Below are 6,014 nucleotides of genomic sequence, written 5' to 3'. Positions count from 1 at the left end.
GGTTGTAAAGCATTGGAACGGGCTGCCCAGGGAAGTAGTTGAATCACCATCCCTGGAGGTATTTAAAAGACGTGTAGATGTGGTGCCTAGAGACATGGTTTAATGGTAGACTTGACAGTGCTAAGTTAATGGTTGGACTTAATGATCTTATAGCTCTTTTCCAACCTAAATGATTCTATGATAATTATAGAATCAACAAAAGGAAATGTTATGGAAATCATTGCATGTGGGGAAAAAAATAAAATATTTAAAACACTTTTCTACTCAGCAAGTAGTGTAAGTTAATTTCATCCAGTCTGTAATGCATTTTCTTTTTCAGACCACAGATCAAAAACTTCTTTCAGTGTTCTCAGAATATTGGAACATCATATTTTAAGAGCCTGATATACTTCCAGACATTAACTCAGTCTGGATTTCTTGGAGACATTTTGAAGTATCTGTTCTCTGGTTGCTACAGACACAGAACTTGAGAATTCCCCAGTATTAAGGATTATCCTTACTATTCTTTAATATTTTAGAAGCCAAACTGAAACTAAACACTCCAGTAGATAATAGGGTAATTTATTAAGTAAAAATTAGTATCAGATCTTAGGTATTTCTAAGAGCCAGATGTATATCAGCCATATGTTTCTTCTAAAAGCTGGTGGCAAAGCTGGTGTATGTGTGTATCATTTTTTGTGTATGCATGAATATATCCTTTATGGTATACTTCACTTCAGATATGGAGCCCTGTTTCTTCTGGTCCTGTCTGTGAATAGTGATAAAAGGAGAAAATATTCTTAAGTCTCTCTTGGACTTTTTTGTGAACATCTGTAGTGTTTGCAATTGAGAGAGAGAGAGAAAATAGTATTGTTCATTTTGCATTTTAGCAAGCAAACATACAGAAAGTAGGCAACACAGACAGAGGGTTTGCTAAGCATCTTAAAAGCTACTGGTCTTGCATTTGTAAGGACTTTTCAAACATTTCAAAGAAAGGTCCAGTGTAAGGCAGCAAAGCAGATCATATACATTCTTTGATATCTCTTAGAGTACCCAGATAAGGAGACGTTAGATGAAACACAAAGCTGATGGCTCAGAAAGCAATGCAGTTATTTTTATTTACTAAATCACTTCTACTAATAGAATGAATTGAGACACTCAGCAGCTCTTCAGTGGAGCTGTCTGTGTCACCTGGCTTAAAGGGGTGCCTGGAAACAAATCCAAACATGATTTGTTGCATCTGGTTTCGAAAGCTGAAGGTTGATTAAAATCTCCATGACTCTGGGGTCATTGTTTCTGAAGCAGCTAGAAATGGTAGAAGTTGAACAAACACATGCAGGCAAGGTTTGGAAAGATTATTTGCTTTTGGTTCTTCCCTTTATTTCACAGTGAAATAGAAGCATTTGATGGAGAGAAGCAGATAGGCATTGCAATCCAACCAGGAGCAATGCTTCTCTACTTGACTGTCTCCTGCTGCTCTCATTCACAGAACGTTAGGTATAAGGCTAAAGACATCATCTTTTTATTATTATTATTATTTTTTTTTCTCATCAGGCTTATGCTCTGTCTTATAAGTCTTTTCCATTGATTCTTACAAGGTGGGAGCTTGTGCACAGTTAAGTTGCAATCTTATTTGTAAAAGAAGTAATGAGAGGATTTCTAGAAATAAATTCCTAGAGTAGAGAGAATGACTAGGAGTTTTGACATTTTAGATGCTGTATGTGTGCATGTTGTCAGAGATACATTTCTGCTTCAGAATGAAGTGCTGTGGAGCAATCCTTTCTGTCTGAATTCAGCTATTTCACCAGGAATTACAGTGAGAAGTCTCGCTTGTAACCCTTTACATGAGGGATACATTCACCTTGGGAAGAGCATGTGATGAGCTTGTCATGGTTTGTCATTCCTTCAAGCTGCAAAAAAAAACAGTAATGGTTTTCTCACAATGTGGAGAAGTGATTACCCTAAATAACATCAGTTTGGAATTCATTCCCATTCTTTGTAAGGTCAGACGGGGCAAAACTGACAAAAGTGGGGTATTTTGCTTATCTACTGACCTAAACTGCCGATCAGGTATTTGTGCCTCCCAGAGGGTGGAAAAAAATACCATTTTTATTGATAATTTAATGCAGCTTTATGTTATAAACAGCAATCTGACTGCTGGACAGCAGTTAGGATAGAGACTCTTTTAATTATGACTTCCACATGAAACTCTTTCTGGAGATACTGTTAAATTGCACCTAGAACTATTGAGACTTAGCTATTCTGATGCCTGTCATCAGAAACTGGCAGTTCTATGAATTTGTTAATTTATGTTTAAAATATCCTAAAATATCTATGGTTATCATATAATCAATGTATTTTAGAGATCTGCAGCATCAAACTCTGAGCCAACTTTGTCTGTTGAAGTTGCAGCTGAAAACCAGTAATAAAGGGCTGAGTTAATAACAAAATGTCAAGTTGGCATTTGAATCAAAATGGATTCATTTTAGTGGTTTAACTTCACTGTGTGAATTTGCACCTCTTGGGTACTGCATCCGTACTGTACAAATACACTGCCATAAGATGGTACGGTTAGAATTAATAAAGAGAACTTCAACATTAGAAGTAATGTAAGATGTAAGAATGTTAGAAAATGTAGCCTCCTGATTTACTGACATTTCAAATCCTCTAGCATACTGCTAATGAATATAAATGGGAATTAGGAGAAGGCTAATAAAATCAGGAGACTAAACTTTTAAAATTAAGGTTGTGAATTATTAAAAAAAAATAAATAGTTGATGATAATGGAACAATGCGTGTTCTGGGTTTTTGAGAGAAAGATTTTATTTCTGAATAGAAGGTCAGAGCACTTGCCCTTTTAAATGCCATCTCTGGCACTGTTATACTCTTTCAGGCTCTCATTAAGAAAACGTGTTTGGAAAACTTCCATTTCTCTCACTTAGTACTTCTAACAGGAGCACGAGTTACAGACGATAAGTACTAGTAAAGCTGATACTTAAATTTAGACCTGGAGCCTGTGTTGTTTTGAACAATCATAATTCTAGGGATAATTAGTTATCCTATCTATACACATTATTATATGAGGGTGGAAGTTATAGAAAAGGACGGGATGAAAAACAGCATCTGTTTAAAAACTGTTACCTGAATAATACCAAAGCAAAATCTGGTCTTGTGTATGCTATTTAAGTCAGAAGTAAACTTACCTTCCGTAGAAGCCTCTCTGTGAGAGACCATATGTCAACTCTCCTTAGGTTTTCTCTAAGAATACCTCAAATAAAAAAAAGGAAGTTTATTTCTCCCCTAATCTTTCTTCTTAAGATTGTTTTTCCCTTAAAAATGTTATGTGGAAATTTCCTGGATCTGAATTCATCCATGATTCAATCTTGCCTTCTCCTACTTCTACTTTGTTCTTGGAATACAACATTTTCATAACTCCATCTTGACTGCATCTGCAGAACGAGTTAATATATCTCCGAGGAGCTGTGCTGACTGGATAGATAGCCCAGTCACCCTGTTATCCTGATGTATGGGAGATGATATGTTGACAAGGGAGAAGTGTGTGTTACAAAACACACAAAATGTTTCCTATCAGAGATTGTTCCTTTAGATCTATTTCTCTTCAATTAGCCCGGCTGTCTTCTTTCCTTGTCTCAATATACAAAGGCACACAGAACATCAGAGGCTGATAAACTGTGATAACAGTTGCATAATTATTTTCATCAAATAACTTTTGCTATTAAAAATAGCTGTTCATTGTTGCGTTGGGGATATTTAAGTTTCTGATTCTTCAGACATGATTCTAACTTGAGGTGCATTTGGAGAGCTTTTTTTTCCTTTGGGCTTTGATACTCAAAGGTGCAGAAAAAAATAATTGATTACCCAGTATTTTCTTGTTCAGCTGGATGCATATCACGCTCATGACTGCAGGACAAGACACCTCTGAATCTCTTCAGGAGTTATTGAACAAGATGAGTGGTAGTTTCTAATGCACAAAGATAACTGCCAAAATTATAGTTCCTAGGAAATCCATGTAGCTGTAATACCCATGAGCTTTGCAAGTTGAAATGTCATCCCATTTTAGCCCTTTCACATGAAGATGTTGGGAGCCATACCTGGCTGCAGGGTAGTTGGTGTCAGGCAGGTTTCACTGCATGCATACCTTGACTCTGGGGAAGGGTTAGCAGAACGTTATATCTTGAAGTAGAGTCCCACCAGCTAACATGTATCAAATGACATGGTGTTTTTCTGTTGTCACTCAGATTTTGGTGCACCTAACATGTACCATTTGCTTTTAGAGCCTTGGTTTATACTCCTGGCTCTGACTTTTTATGATTTTCTCTTCAGTACTGCAGCCAAATGCAGAAGGGAGTTGCGAAAGGAAGCTGAGGAACTATTCTTTATGGATGCTAGCACTAATTATTATTATTTTATTTTATTTATTTATTTAAATCTCACCTATAGTTAAAGCTGCTTACATTTGATTTATATGGCATGTTGGCTGTAGTGTACACTTTTTTTAAGCTCAGTTCTTACTGTCTTGAAATACACATGAAATCAGCTTGCTTGCTTGTAGCTGTTTTGAACATTTGAGCGCTCTATGGGCTGTGCACTAAAGTTTCTGCCAACTTCTGGAAGTTTTTTCTAAAGAACAATACTGTTCATACCATTTCTGTTAGTCTTATTTCCATGTATCAACTTGTCACTTCAGAAACTTTCACATTGCCAGACATCATGAAGGTTATTGCATGGACAAAATCCCTAATTCCAGTCACACATTTTCTTCACAGCATGCTTAAAAATTACCCTTCTTCCCAGCACTTCTGATAGTCATCCCAGGCACAAGTTCCCAAAGTACAAATGCCATCTCTTCACAGGTGGTCTTAGTGTACTGAAGCCAGTCTGCACCAAAAAGTGAAAAGCCAAACACATGATGCTTGTTCATTAATGGTTAACCTTTCTAACTTTTTATGAGTATGTATTTGGATTGTGCTAGTGGGGTAAGAAAATAGTGTAATCCCATGTAGTTCCCACAGCCATTAGCTCTGGGAACAATAGAACAATGTATTTCTGGCTGAAATTAGGAAAAAGGAGCAGCAAAGACTGGCAGACACTGCTGGGCTTCTTTGAAGTTTAAATAAAACAAGTAAGCTAATTTGTGAAGGTGATTCCCTTCCTTGGCAGGAAGAAAGTATCAAGCATATTTACAGAAACGCTGTGTTATTCTGACAAAATGTACCAAGTTTAGATATTTTATCAAAAATGCCAGTGTAATTACCATCTGCTCTTGTTCTGTTTGCCTTTTCCATCTGGATACCAACATATCTCTGTATAAACATAACCCACCTACTAACTCGTCAGTCCTCCAGCCTGCCTCATAAGTTGTAGCACTTAGATGATGACGTAGCTTGTTGTCCTGTTGTCAGCTTAACTGAGAGTAGATTGTGACCTCACTACAGTAATGACTCCAGCTAGAAGGATGTGCTGAGTAGGCATCAAGTGGAAGTCAAAAGAAATACGTCTCTTTAGACGATGGACTGTACGGGAAAGGGATTTGCACATCCAGAGATGTCTCCATGCCTGTGTTGGCCCACTGTAGTGGTACTGTCTTGCGTCTACTCTGGAGAGCATGAGATCACGTAGGAGATTGGTGTCTTTATCACATCATGTTTCTGATGCTGACTAGTTGTTATATTTCTGATAAACGATTGCATTTGAACTCCACTGCTATGGTTTTTTTCAGTTTCTTTTGGCCTTTCATTTTTCTAATTAAAAGGAAATTAGTCTGAGCTGTTCAGTATTATATTTTGATTTTAGATGAACTGATTTACATTATTCTTTTCCACAGTTCTGAGTAATTACCAGAGAAAAAGGTTCATTTTACAATGCTGACTGCACCTGTGTTGTGACTTCCTCCTCCAAGGAGGAGGGATGACAAACTGATGTAATTACCTGGTGTGACATCAAGCCAATGTATGTGACCTAGGAACCTGGCTGCTCATTCCTTACTCGTTCAAGCATTCACATTTACCTCTTTG

General features: G+C 37.1%; 1 long non-coding RNA gene across 1 annotated transcript; it reads right to left on the bottom strand.

Moving 5' to 3' along the window:
• Nucleotides 1–1,072: 1,072 nt before the first annotated feature.
• Nucleotides 1,073–5,395, bottom strand: LOC140003417 (uncharacterized). Its single transcript, XR_011811981.1, has 4 exons — nucleotides 5,323–5,395; nucleotides 4,092–4,145; nucleotides 3,183–3,247; nucleotides 1,073–1,889 (listed from the first exon to the last, which is right to left on the bottom strand). It is a non-coding gene; the product is annotated as an uncharacterized lncRNA (long non-coding RNA).
• Between the last annotated feature and the right edge of the window lie 619 nt (nucleotides 5,396–6,014).

Source organism: Anas platyrhynchos, chromosome 11, assembly GCF_047663525.1.
Source record: "Anas platyrhynchos isolate ZD024472 breed Pekin duck chromosome 11, IASCAAS_PekinDuck_T2T, whole genome shotgun sequence".
Taxonomy (NCBI): Eukaryota; Metazoa; Chordata; class Aves; order Anseriformes; family Anatidae; genus Anas; species Anas platyrhynchos.
Note: the sequence above shows the minus strand (reverse complement) of the source record. Positions and strands in the feature narration are given on the sequence as shown.